This window comes from Camelus bactrianus, unplaced genomic scaffold (genome assembly GCF_048773025.1).
Source record: "Camelus bactrianus isolate YW-2024 breed Bactrian camel unplaced genomic scaffold, ASM4877302v1 HiC_scaffold_152, whole genome shotgun sequence".
NCBI classification, from domain to species: domain Eukaryota; kingdom Metazoa; phylum Chordata; class Mammalia; order Artiodactyla; family Camelidae; genus Camelus; species Camelus bactrianus.
Window position 1 is genome coordinate 334,375 of NW_027413922.1, and position 13,219 is coordinate 347,593.

The window sequence follows — 13,219 nt, forward strand, 5'->3', positions numbered from 1 at the left end:
AATGCAGAGGAAAGATAAGGAGCAAGATGAATCTTAAGGTTATAAGAGGCCCATCAAATTGACCTACATGAGCTCACAGAAGTTACACGTTTCCTAAGGCCAAGGAACTGTTTCATGACCTTGAAGGGTATATTAGTATTTCTATTCAAGTCATTACATTTTCAAACATTGGAACTGCTCAGATTTGGTTCACTGCACAAACCAATCACTTAGAATGTGAAAGAGCATGACTTTGGTCTCCTGGAGACAGCTCTTCTGTGACTGAGCTCTCGTTTGCACGGCCTGTCTACCTTCCGTGTTAAATTTTTTTCTTGTTTTTTTTTTTTTCCCTTGTCAGCCTACATTGTGAATGCAACTGATAGAACAAACACCAACACCTAACACTGGGAATTCTCTCCTCTGGACTCATTTGAAACACATGCTGAGGTTCTCAATCGGCAAGTTTTATAAAATGTCAGAACGTTTTAGAGTTGGGAGTGATTGTTGGACTCATTATAATCACACAGGGAGCTTAAGAAAATACTAATGCCTCAGCCCCACCTTCAGAAATTCTGAATTAACTTGTCTGGGGAAGACTGCAGGCCCGTACGTTTTTAAAAAGTTTTCCAAGCAATTTGAAAGTCCAGCCAATTTGAGAACCACTGGGCTAGACCCATTAGATGAGATAAAAACAGAAATTCATGTATGATTTGACATAGCAAAGGGCAGAAAACTAGACATCAGAATAGCTGAGAATAAACACTGACGGCGCCGGCCCTCCCCGCCCCGCAGAGGCCCGCGCGGCCTCCCTCCGCCGCGGGGATCCGGGGTGGCAGCCGCCGCAACCCCCGTCCTTCCCGCGCACCGCGCCCCGCGCCCCGCGCCCCGCCGCCGCCGCCGCCGCCGCCGCCGCCGACAGCGCCGCCGCCGCCCCCACTCACCTCAGGGGCGCAACCGGCACAGCCGGCCGTCGGCCCGGTTCCCGCCCAGGCGTCTCGGTGCGGTACTCCCTGCGCGGGCCGGTTCTTCCCCGGCGGTCGCAGGGGGTTCAGGGGTGGGGGGGCGGGGAACGGCCGTCACACGAGCAACGAACCTAAGCGCCGCCTGGTGGCATTTTCCACACGCCGGCGCCACCGCAGTCGCCTTGGGTCCGCACGGCGCCCTGCTGGCCGCAGCTCTTGCTGTCTCGCCGAGCCGACAAGCCTCCGCGGACAGGGGAGGGAGCCGCGGCGCGAGTCGGAGGCCGGGCGGGGGTGTGCGCATAATCTTTCCTCTGCGGACTGCGCGCATGCGCACCAGCGGGCTGGGACCGGCGGCCGCTGCGTGGGGGCGGGACACGCGGCCGCTGCGAGGGGGCCGGCCCCGCCCAGGGGCGCTGGTCCGGCTCAGCCAATCGCGAGCGCCGGGTACCTCTTGGCGCGGGCGATTTGAATGGTTCGCGGCCGCCCAAGGTGGCGGCAGGTGGGCACGCCGCTGCCCTTTTGGGAGCTTCTCTGAGATCCTGAGGGGAACCCGCCCCTCGTCCTTTCGCCGGAGCCCCACCCTCCCCAGGCCGCGGGACTGGCGAAAAAAAAAACAGCTGGGAAAGTAAAACAACACTGACTTCAGGATAACGGTTACCTCTTTGGATGCAAAGAAGGGAATGGGATAAAGAAAGGTGAAAAAGAAACTTCAAGCATTTGTATACGATCTGAATTCTGAAAAGAAAGATTTTTAAATGCTAACGTTTTGCCACAATGCGTCAATGTTTTAAAGAAATAAAATGTTAATATGCAATTTTATTACATAAAAACCCAAAATATAGCCATGCATATGCACACAGATATGCATATTTTATATGTAAACATAAACAACATGATTCAATGAATAAAATGATAGAGATTTTCTTTATCATTGAGCTTTATTCTTTTCCTGAACTTACGGTTATTTCAGGTACTTCAGGGCTCCAGAGCTTGCCAGGAGACGCACATGTCCAAGAAGGCCAGTCCCCAGCAGGGAAGCAGGATGGAGCCCCAGGTGCAGGTAGGTCACGGCACGATGGGGGTACTGGGGATGGTCGAAGGCAGGCAGGGAGGCTCCGGGTCAGGCAACGGGGAGGGAAGCACCGGGGTGTATGTGGGCCACAGGTAGGCCAAGGCAGGATGGAGTGAGGGGCGCTGTGTGGGACCCAAGTAGTAAGGGAGGGGAGGGGTGCTTCAGGAGCCAGGGTCGGGCTATCCCCTCCCCCCACCTCCTGCCACCTCCCAAAGCAGCAGCTGAGTCCCTCCTGAGCTCCCTGTGGGACAGGCCCAGCTTTGGCATCTGCGTCCTTGCCCCAACTTGCTACAGGGCTCCCCTCATCTGGAGCCCCCGGCCCGCTTATCTTTCCCACCACAGACCGAATGCATCTTTGGACATGTGGCTGGCTCTGGGATGAAATGTTTCCAGGGCACTTCATTGGCACTCTTAACTCGTGTCATAACACACTGAATTGTTTTATAAGTACGTTTAGAAATAGCTTATTCACAAGAATATCAAACTTCCTCATTCTTGGTCAACATTGACAGATTGTCATTTATCTTAGCATGTTATACATACTCCAGTTAAGTATTTTTCCCCCTTTGTCTGTGATCGTCTACAGATAAAACTGGTCTGCTATTAGCTTAGAGTCCATCTCTACCTTTGCTCTTTCATTTTTCCTGAACTTCCCGTGTGGGATAATTTCTCATATTGCTTTCCCTGATCCTAACTTACTTATTATAATTAAGCGGGGTGTAGGAATAGGAATATAGTATAGTTATGAATGTACAATAACATATATTCCAGTATTCTAAATTGATTTAAATGTACTTAAAAATTATAGTTGAAGATAGAGTGCCTCATTTGAAAGGGAAGGGGGTCTACACAATATTTGCATTTATAAAGGGGGTATTCGGTCTGAAATGATAGCTATGGCCATAAGTTAGCAACGTTTGCTAGGAACTGGGTTGATGTTAACTCTGCTAGTTCTGATCCATAGATCACAGTCCTTTGTAGATCTATGTTCTATTGTAGACTTTGTGTGTTAGGTGCAGCATTTATCACATTTTATGTACCGCATTATATATATGACATTCAGTAGCTTACCCTTCTAAATGAAAAGATAAAAGGACTATAGATGAGTAGATTCTTAGTGAGCTGTTCCCCGCCCTCTCCCATTCCCACTAATTTGGTTAGAGATAGCCAATACAGAAGATTCTTTAAACATGTGGATGAGGATAGAAACTCAATCCTTAACCATTACACAGTTTCAGGACTGACTTTAAATTAAATTTTAGGCTATCATTAGCAGTGTACCGCTATTCTCAGGTTTCTTTTATAGTCTCTTGTTTCGTTGACCTTTTCGTACTTCGGTCTTTGCTTAATTTCATTCAGAGGTAGAAAATACGGTAATTTTTAACAACTCCTTGGTAATTCTGCAAATACAAAGGAACTTTTAAAAAGGTAGATTTAAAAAGAAAAGAATTGATTTGATTTCAAAGCTGGTATTAACATATTTTAATGCAGAGGAAAGATAAGGAGCAAGATGAATCTTAAGGTTATAAGAGGCCCATCAAATTGACCTACATGAGCTCACAGAAGTTACACGTTTCCTAAGGCCAAGGAACTGTTTCATGACCTTGAAGGGTATATTAGTATTTCTATATAAGTCATTACATTTTCAAACATTGGAACTGCTCATATTTGGTTCACTGCACAAACCAATCACTTAGAATGTTAAAGAGCATGACTTTGGTCTCCTGGAGACAGCTCTTCTGTGATTGAGCTCTCCTTTGCACGGCCTGTCTACCTACCCTTTGAATTTTTTTTTCTTGTATTTGTTTTTTTTTTTTTTTTTCCCATTGTCAGCCTACATTGTGAATTCAACTGATAGAACAAACACCAACACCTAACACTGGAAACTCTCTCCTCTGAACTCATTTGAAACACATGCTGAGGTTCTCAATCGGCAAGTTTTATAAAATGTCAGAACGTTTTATTAGAGTTGGGAGTGATTGTTGGACTCATTATAATCACACAGGGAGCTTAAGAAAATACTAATGCCTCAGCCCCACCTTCAGAAATTCTGAATTAACTTGTCTGGGGAAGGCTGCAGGCCCCTATGTTTTTAAAAAGTTTTCCAAGCAATTTGAATGTCCAGCCAATTGGAGAACCACTGGGCTAGTCCCATGCGATCAGATAAAAACAGAAATTCATATAGGATTGGACATAGCAAAGGGCACAAAACTAGACATCAGAATAGCTGAGACTAAACACTGACGGCGCCGGCCCTCCCCGCCCCGCAGAGGCCCGCGCGGCCTCCCTCCGCCGCGGGGACCCGGGGTGGCAGCCGCCGCAACCCCCGTCCTTCCCGCGCCCCGCGCCCTGCCGCCGCCGCCGCCGCCGCCGCCGCCGCAGCCCGCACTCACCTCAGGGGCGCAACCGGCACAGCCGGCCGTCGGCCTTGTTCCCGCCGAAGCGTCTCGGTGCGGTACTCACTGCGCGGGCCGGTTCTTCCCTGGCGGTCGCAGGGGGTTCAGGGGTGGGGGGGCGTGGAACGGCCGTCACTTGAGCAACGAACCGAAGCGCCGGCTGGTGGCATTTTCCACAGGCCGGCGCCACCGCAGCCGCCTTGGGTCCGCACAGCCCCCTGCCGGCCGCAGCTCTTGCTGTCTCGCCGAGCCGACAAGCCTCCGCGGACAGGAGAGGGAGCCGCGGCGCGAGTCGGAGGCCGGGCGGGGGTGTGCGCAGACTCTTTCCTCTGGGGACTGCGCGCATGCGCACCAGCGGGGCGGGACCCTCGGCCCCTGCGTGGGGGCGGGACCCCCGGCCGCTGCGAGGGGGCCGGCCCCGCCCAGGGGCGCTGGTCCGGCTCAGCCAATCGCGAGCGCCGGGTACCTCTTGGTGCGGGCCATTTGAATGGTTAGAGGCCACCAGAGGTGAGGGCAGATGGGCAGCCCGCTGCCCTTTTGGGAGCTTCTCTGAGATCGGGAGGGGCACCCGCCCCTCATCCTTTCGCCGGAGACCCACCCTCCCCAGGCTGCGGGACTGGCAAAAAAAAAAAAAAAAAAAAGCTGGGAAAGTAAAACAACACTGACTTCAGGATAACAGTTATGTCTTTGGATGGAAAGAAGGGAATGGGATAAAGGAAAGTTGAAAAAGAAACTTCAAGCATTTGTATATGATTTGATTTCTTAGAAGAAAGATTTTTAAATGCTAACATTTTGCCACAATGTTTCAATGTTTTAAAGAAATAAAATGTTAATATGTAATTATATTACATAAAAACCCAAAATACAGTCATGCATATGCATACAGATATGCATATTTTATATCTAAACATAAAAAACATTATTCAATGAATAAAATGATAGAGATTTTCTTTATCATTGAGCTTTATTCTTTTCCTGAACTTACGGTTATTTCAGGTACTTCAGGGCTCCAGAGCTTGCCAGGAGACGCACATGTCCAAGAAGGCCAGTCCCCAGCAGGGAAGCAGGATGGAGCCCCAGGTGCAGGTAGGTCACGGCACGATGGGGGTACTGGGGATGGTCGAAGGCAGGCAGGGAGGCTCGGGGTCAGGCAACGGGGAGGGAAGCACCGGGGTGTATGTGGGGCACAGGTAGGCCAAGGCAGGATGGAGTGAGGGGCGCTGTGTGGGACCCAAGTAGGAAGGGAGGGGAGGGGTGCTTCAGGAGCCAGGGTCGGGCTATCCCCTCCCCCCACCTCCTGCCACCTCCCAAAGCAGCAGCTGAGTCCCTCCTGAGCTCCCTGTGGGACAGGCCCAGCTTTGGCATCTGCGTCCTTGCCCCAACTTGCTACAGGGCTCCCCTCATCTGGAGCCCCCGGCCCGCTTATCTTTCCCACCACAGACCGAATGCATCTTTGGACATGTGGCTGGCTCTGGGATGAAATGTTTCCAGGGCACTTCATTGGCACTCTTAACTCGTGTCATAACACACTGAATTGTTTTATAAGTACGTTTAGAAATAGCTTATTCACAAGAATATCAAACTTCCTCATTCTTGGTCAACATTGACAGATTGTCATTTATCTTAGCATGTTATACATACTCCAGTTAAGTATTTTTCCCCCTTTGTCTGTGATCGTCTACAGATAAAACTGGTCTGCTATTAGCTTAGAGTCCATCTCTACCTTTGCTCTTTCATTTTTCCTGAACTTCCCGTGTGGGATAATTTCTCATATTGCTTTCCCTGATCCTAACTTACTTATTATAATTAAGCGGGGTGTAGGAATAGGAATATAGTATAGTTATGAATGTACAATAACATATATTCCAGTATTCTAAATTGATTTAAATGTACTTAAAAATTATAGTTGAAGATAGAGTGCCTCATTTGAAAGGGAAGGGGGTCTACACAATATTTGCATTTATAAAGGGGGTATTCGGTCTGAAATGATAGCTATGGCCATAAGTTAGCAACGTTTGCTAGGAACTGGGTTGATGTTAACTCTGCTAGTTCTGATCCATAGATCACAGTCCTTTGTAGATCTATGTTCTATTGTAGACTTTGTGTGTTAGGTGCAGCATTTATCACATTTTATGTACCGCATTATATATATGACATTCAGTAGCTTACCCTTCTAAATGAAAAGATAAAAGGACTATAGATGAGTAGATTCTTAGTGAGCTGTTCCCCGCCCTCTCCCATTCCCACTAATTTGGTTAGAGATAGCCAATACAGAAGATTCTTTAAACATGTGGATGAGGATAGAAACTCAATCCTTAACCATTACACAGTTTCAGGACTGACTTTAAATTAAATTTTAGGCTATCATTAGCAGTGTACCGCTATTCTCAGGTTTCTTTTATAGTCTCTTGTTTCGTTGACCTTTTCGTACTTCGGTCTTTGCTTAATTTCATTCAGAGGTAGAAAATACGGTAATTTTTAACAACTCCTTGGTAATTCTGCAAATACAAAGGAACTTTTAAAAAGGTAGATTTAAAAAGAAAAGAATTGATTTGATTTCAAAGCTGGTATTAACATATTTTAATGCAGAGGAAAGATAAGGAGCAAGATGAATCTTAAGGTTATAAGAGGCCCATCAAATTGACCTACATGAGCTCACAGAAGTTACACGTTTCCTAAGGCCAAGGAACTGTTTCATGACCTTGAAGGGTATATTAGTATTTCTATATAAGTCATTACATTTTCAAACATTGGAACTGCTCATATTTGGTTCACTGCACAAACCAATCACTTAGAATGTTAAAGAGCATGACTTTGGTCTCCTGGAGACAGCTCTTCTGTGATTGAGCTCTCCTTTGCACGGCCTGTCTACCTACCCTTTGAATTTTTTTTTCTTGTATTTGTTTTTTTTTTTTTTTTTCCCATTGTCAGCCTACATTGTGAATTCAACTGATAGAACAAACACCAACACCTAACACTGGAAACTCTCTCCTCTGAACTCATTTGAAACACATGCTGAGGTTCTCAATCGGCAAGTTTTATAAAATGTCAGAACGTTTTATTAGAGTTGGGAGTGATTGTTGGACTCATTATAATCACACAGGGAGCTTAAGAAAATACTAATGCCTCAGCCCCACCTTCAGAAATTCTGAATTAACTTGTCTGGGGAAGGCTGCAGGCCCCTATGTTTTTAAAAAGTTTTCCAAGCAATTTGAATGTCCAGCCAATTGGAGAACCACTGGGCTAGTCCCATGCGATCAGATAAAAACAGAAATTCATATAGGATTGGACATAGCAAAGGGCACAAAACTAGACATCAGAATAGCTGAGACTAAACACTGACGGCGCCGGCCCTCCCCGCCCCGCAGAGGCCCGCGCGGCCTCCCTCCGCCGCGGGGACCCGGGGTGGCAGCCGCCGCAACCCCCGTCCTTCCCGCGCCCCGCGCCCTGCCGCCGCCGCCGCCGCCGCCGCCGCCGCAGCCCGCACTCACCTCAGGGGCGCAACCGGCACAGCCGGCCGTCGGCCTTGTTCCCGCCGAAGCGTCTCGGTGCGGTACTCACTGCGCGGGCCGGTTCTTCCCTGGCGGTCGCAGGGGGTTCAGGGGTGGGGGGGCGTGGAACGGCCGTCACTTGAGCAACGAACCGAAGCGCCGGCTGGTGGCATTTTCCACAGGCCGGCGCCACCGCAGCCGCCTTGGGTCCGCACAGCCCCCTGCCGGCCGCAGCTCTTGCTGTCTCGCCGAGCCGACAAGCCTCCGCGGACAGGAGAGGGAGCCGCGGCGCGAGTCGGAGGCCGGGCGGGGGTGTGCGCAGACTCTTTCCTCTGGGGACTGCGCGCATGCGCACCAGCGGGGCGGGACCCTCGGCCCCTGCGTGGGGGCGGGACCCCCGGCCGCTGCGAGGGGGCCGGCCCCGCCCAGGGGCGCTGGTCCGGCTCAGCCAATCGCGAGCGCCGGGTACCTCTTGGTGCGGGCCATTTGAATGGTTAGAGGCCACCAGAGGTGAGGGCAGATGGGCAGCCCGCTGCCCTTTTGGGAGCTTCTCTGAGATCGGGAGGGGCACCCGCCCCTCATCCTTTCGCCGGAGACCCACCCTCCCCAGGCTGCGGGACTGGCAAAAAAAAAAAAAAAAAAAAGCTGGGAAAGTAAAACAACACTGACTTCAGGATAACAGTTATGTCTTTGGATGGAAAGAAGGGAATGGGATAAAGGAAAGTTGAAAAAGAAACTTCAAGCATTTGTATATGATTTGATTTCTTAGAAGAAAGATTTTTAAATGCTAACATTTTGCCACAATGTTTCAATGTTTTAAAGAAATAAAATGTTAATATGTAATTATATTACATAAAAACCCAAAATACAGTCATGCATATGCATACAGATATGCATATTTTATATCTAAACATAAAAAACATTATTCAATGAATAAAATGATAGAGATTTTCTTTATCATTGAGCTTTATTCTTTTCCTGAACTTACGGTTATTTCAGGTACTTCAGGGCTCCAGAGCTTGCCAGGAGACGCACATGTCCAAGAAGGCCAGTCCCCAGCAGGGAAGCAGGATGGAGCCCCAGGTGCAGGTAGGTCACGGCACGATGGGGGTACTGGGGATGGTCGAAGGCAGGCAGGGAGGCTCGGGGTCAGGCAACGGGGAGGGAAGCACCGGGGTGTATGTGGGGCACAGGTAGGCCAAGGCAGGATGGAGTGAGGGGCGCTGTGTGGGACCCAAGTAGGAAGGGAGGGGAGGGGTGCTTCAGGAGCCAGGGTCGGGCTATCCCCTCCCCCCACCTCCTGCCACCTCCCAAAGCAGCAGCTGAGTCCCTCCTGAGCTCCCTGTGGGACAGGCCCAGCTTTGGCATCTGCGTCCTTGCCCCAACTTGCTACAGGGCTCCCCTCATCTGGAGCCCCCGGCCCGCTTATCTTTCCCACCACAGACCGAATGCATCTTTGGACATGTGGCTGGCTCTGGGATGAAATGTTTCCAGGGCACTTCATTGGCACTCTTAACTCGTGTCATAACACACTGAATTGTTTTATAAGTACGTTTAGAAATAGCTTATTCACAAGAATATCAAACTTCCTCATTCTTGGTCAACATTGACAGATTGTCATTTATCTTAGCATGTTATACATACTCCAGTTAAGTATTTTTCCCCCTTTGTCTGTGATCGTCTACAGATAAAACTGGTCTGCTATTAGCTTAGAGTCCATCTCTACCTTTGCTCTTTCATTTTTCCTGAACTTCCCGTGTGGGATAATTTCTCATATTGCTTTCCCTGATCCTAACTTACTTATTATAATTAAGCGGGGTGTAGGAATAGGAATATAGTATAGTTATGAATGTACAATAACATATATTCCAGTATTCTAAATTGATTTAAATGTACTTAAAAATTATAGTTGAAGATAGAGTGCCTCATTTGAAAGGGAAGGGGGTCTACACAATATTTGCATTTATAAAGGGGGTATTCGGTCTGAAATGATAGCTATGGCCATAAGTTAGCAACGTTTGCTAGGAACTGGGTTGATGTTAACTCTGCTAGTTCTGATCCATAGATCACAGTCCTTTGTAGATCTATGTTCTATTGTAGACTTTGTGTGTTAGGTGCAGCATTTATCACATTTTATGTACCGCATTATATATATGACATTCAGTAGCTTACCCTTCTAAATGAAAAGATAAAAGGACTATAGATGAGTAGATTCTTAGTGAGCTGTTCCCCGCCCTCTCCCATTCCCACTAATTTGGTTAGAGATAGCCAATACAGAAGATTCTTTAAACATGTGGATGAGGATAGAAACTCAATCCTTAACCATTACACAGTTTCAGGACTGACTTTAAATTAAATTTTAGGCTATCATTAGCAGTGTACCGCTATTCTCAGGTTTCTTTTATAGTCTCTTGTTTCGTTGACCTTTTCGTACTTCGGTCTTTGCTTAATTTCATTCAGAGGTAGAAAATACGGTAATTTTTAACAACTCCTTGGTAATTCTGCAAATACAAAGGAACTTTTAAAAAGGTAGATTTAAAAAGAAAAGAATTGATTTGATTTCAAAGCTGGTATTAACATATTTTAATGCAGAGGAAAGATAAGGAGCAAGATGAATCTTAAGGTTATAAGAGGCCCATCAAATTGACCTACATGAGCTCACAGAAGTTACACGTTTCCTAAGGCCAAGGAACTGTTTCATGACCTTGAAGGGTATATTAGTATTTCTATATAAGTCATTACATTTTCAAACATTGGAACTGCTCATATTTGGTTCACTGCACAAACCAATCACTTAGAATGTTAAAGAGCATGACTTTGGTCTCCTGGAGACAGCTCTTCTGTGATTGAGCTCTCCTTTGCACGGCCTGTCTACCTACCCTTTGAATTTTTTTTTCTTGTATTTGTTTTTTTTTTTTTTTTTCCCATTGTCAGCCTACATTGTGAATTCAACTGATAGAACAAACACCAACACCTAACACTGGAAACTCTCTCCTCTGAACTCATTTGAAACACATGCTGAGGTTCTCAATCGGCAAGTTTTATAAAATGTCAGAACGTTTTATTAGAGTTGGGAGTGATTGTTGGACTCATTATAATCACACAGGGAGCTTAAGAAAATACTAATGCCTCAGCCCCACCTTCAGAAATTCTGAATTAACTTGTCTGGGGAAGGCTGCAGGCCCCTATGTTTTTAAAAAGTTTTCCAAGCAATTTGAATGTCCAGCCAATTGGAGAACCACTGGGCTAGTCCCATGCGATCAGATAAAAACAGAAATTCATATAGGATTGGACATAGCAAAGGGCACAAAACTAGACATCAGAATAGCTGAGACTAAACACTGACGGCGCCGGCCCTCCCCGCCCCGCAGAGGCCCGCGCGGCCTCCCTCCGCCGCGGGGACCCGGGGTGGCAGCCGCCGCAACCCCCGTCCTTCCCGCGCCCCGCGCCCTGCCGCCGCCGCCGCCGCCGCCGCCGCCGCAGCCCGCACTCACCTCAGGGGCGCAACCGGCACAGCCGGCCGTCGGCCTTGTTCCCGCCGAAGCGTCTCGGTGCGGTACTCACTGCGCGGGCCGGTTCTTCCCTGGCGGTCGCAGGGGGTTCAGGGGTGGGGGGGCGTGGAACGGCCGTCACTTGAGCAACGAACCGAAGCGCCGGCTGGTGGCATTTTCCACAGGCCGGCGCCACCGCAGCCGCCTTGGGTCCGCACAGCCCCCTGCCGGCCGCAGCTCTTGCTGTCTCGCCGAGCCGACAAGCCTCCGCGGACAGGAGAGGGAGCCGCGGCGCGAGTCGGAGGCCGGGCGGGGGTGTGCGCAGACTCTTTCCTCTGGGGACTGCGCGCATGCGCACCAGCGGGGCGGGACCCTCGGCCCCTGCGTGGGGGCGGGACCCCCGGCCGCTGCGAGGGGGCCGGCCCCGCCCAGGGGCGCTGGTCCGGCTCAGCCAATCGCGAGCGCCGGGTACCTCTTGGTGCGGGCCATTTGAATGGTTAGAGGCCACCAGAGGTGAGGGCAGATGGGCAGCCCGCTGCCCTTTTGGGAGCTTCTCTGAGATCGGGAGGGGCACCCGCCCCTCATCCTTTCGCCGGAGACCCACCCTCCCCAGGCTGCGGGACTGGCAAAAAAAAAAAAAAAAAAAAGCTGGGAAAGTAAAACAACACTGACTTCAGGATAACAGTTATGTCTTTGGATGGAAAGAAGGGAATGGGATAAAGGAAAGTTGAAAAAGAAACTTCAAGCATTTGTATATGATTTGATTTCTTAGAAGAAAGATTTTTAAATGCTAACATTTTGCCACAATGTTTCAATGTTTTAAAGAAATAAAATGTTAATATGTAATTATATTACATAAAAACCCAAAATACAGTCATGCATATGCATACAGATATGCATATTTTATATCTAAACATAAAAAACATTATTCAATGAATAAAATGATAGAGATTTTCTTTATCATTGAGCTTTATTCTTTTCCTGAACTTACGGTTATTTCAGGTACTTCAGGGCTCCAGAGCTTGCCAGGAGACGCACATGTCCAAGAAGGCCAGTCCCCAGCAGGGAAGCAGGATGGAGCCCCAGGTGCAGGTAGGTCACGGCACGATGGGGGTACTGGGGATGGTCGAAGGCAGGCAGGGAGGCTCGGGGTCAGGCAACGGGGAGGGAAGCACCGGGGTGTATGTGGGGCACAGGTAGGCCAAGGCAGGATGGAGTGAGGGGCGCTGTGTGGGACCCAAGTAGGAAGGGAGGGGAGGGGTGCTTCAGGAGCCAGGGTCGGGCTATCCCCTCCCCCCACCTCCTGCCACCTCCCAAAGCAGCAGCTGAGTCCCTCCTGAGCTCCCTGTGGGACAGGCCCAGCTTTGGCATCTGCGTCCTTGCCCCAACTTGCTACAGGGCTCCCCTCATCTGGAGCCCCCGGCCCGCTTATCTTTCCCACCACAGACCGAATGCATCTTTGGACATGTGGCTGGCTCTGGGATGAAATGTTTCCAGGGCACTTCATTGGCACTCTTAACTCGTGTCATAACACACTGAATTGTTTTATAAGTACGTTTAGAAATAGCTTATTCACAAGAATATCAAACTTCCTCATTCTTGGTCAACATTGACAGATTGTCATTTATCTTAGCATGTTATACATACTCCAGTTAAGTATTTTTCCCCCTTTGTCTGTGATCGTCTACAGATAAAACTGGTCTGCTATTAGCTTAGAGTCCATCTCTACCTTTGCTCTTTCATTTTTCCTGAACTTCCCGTGTGGGATAATTTCTCATATTGCTTTCCCTGATCCTAACTTACTTATTATAATTAAGCGGGGTGTAGG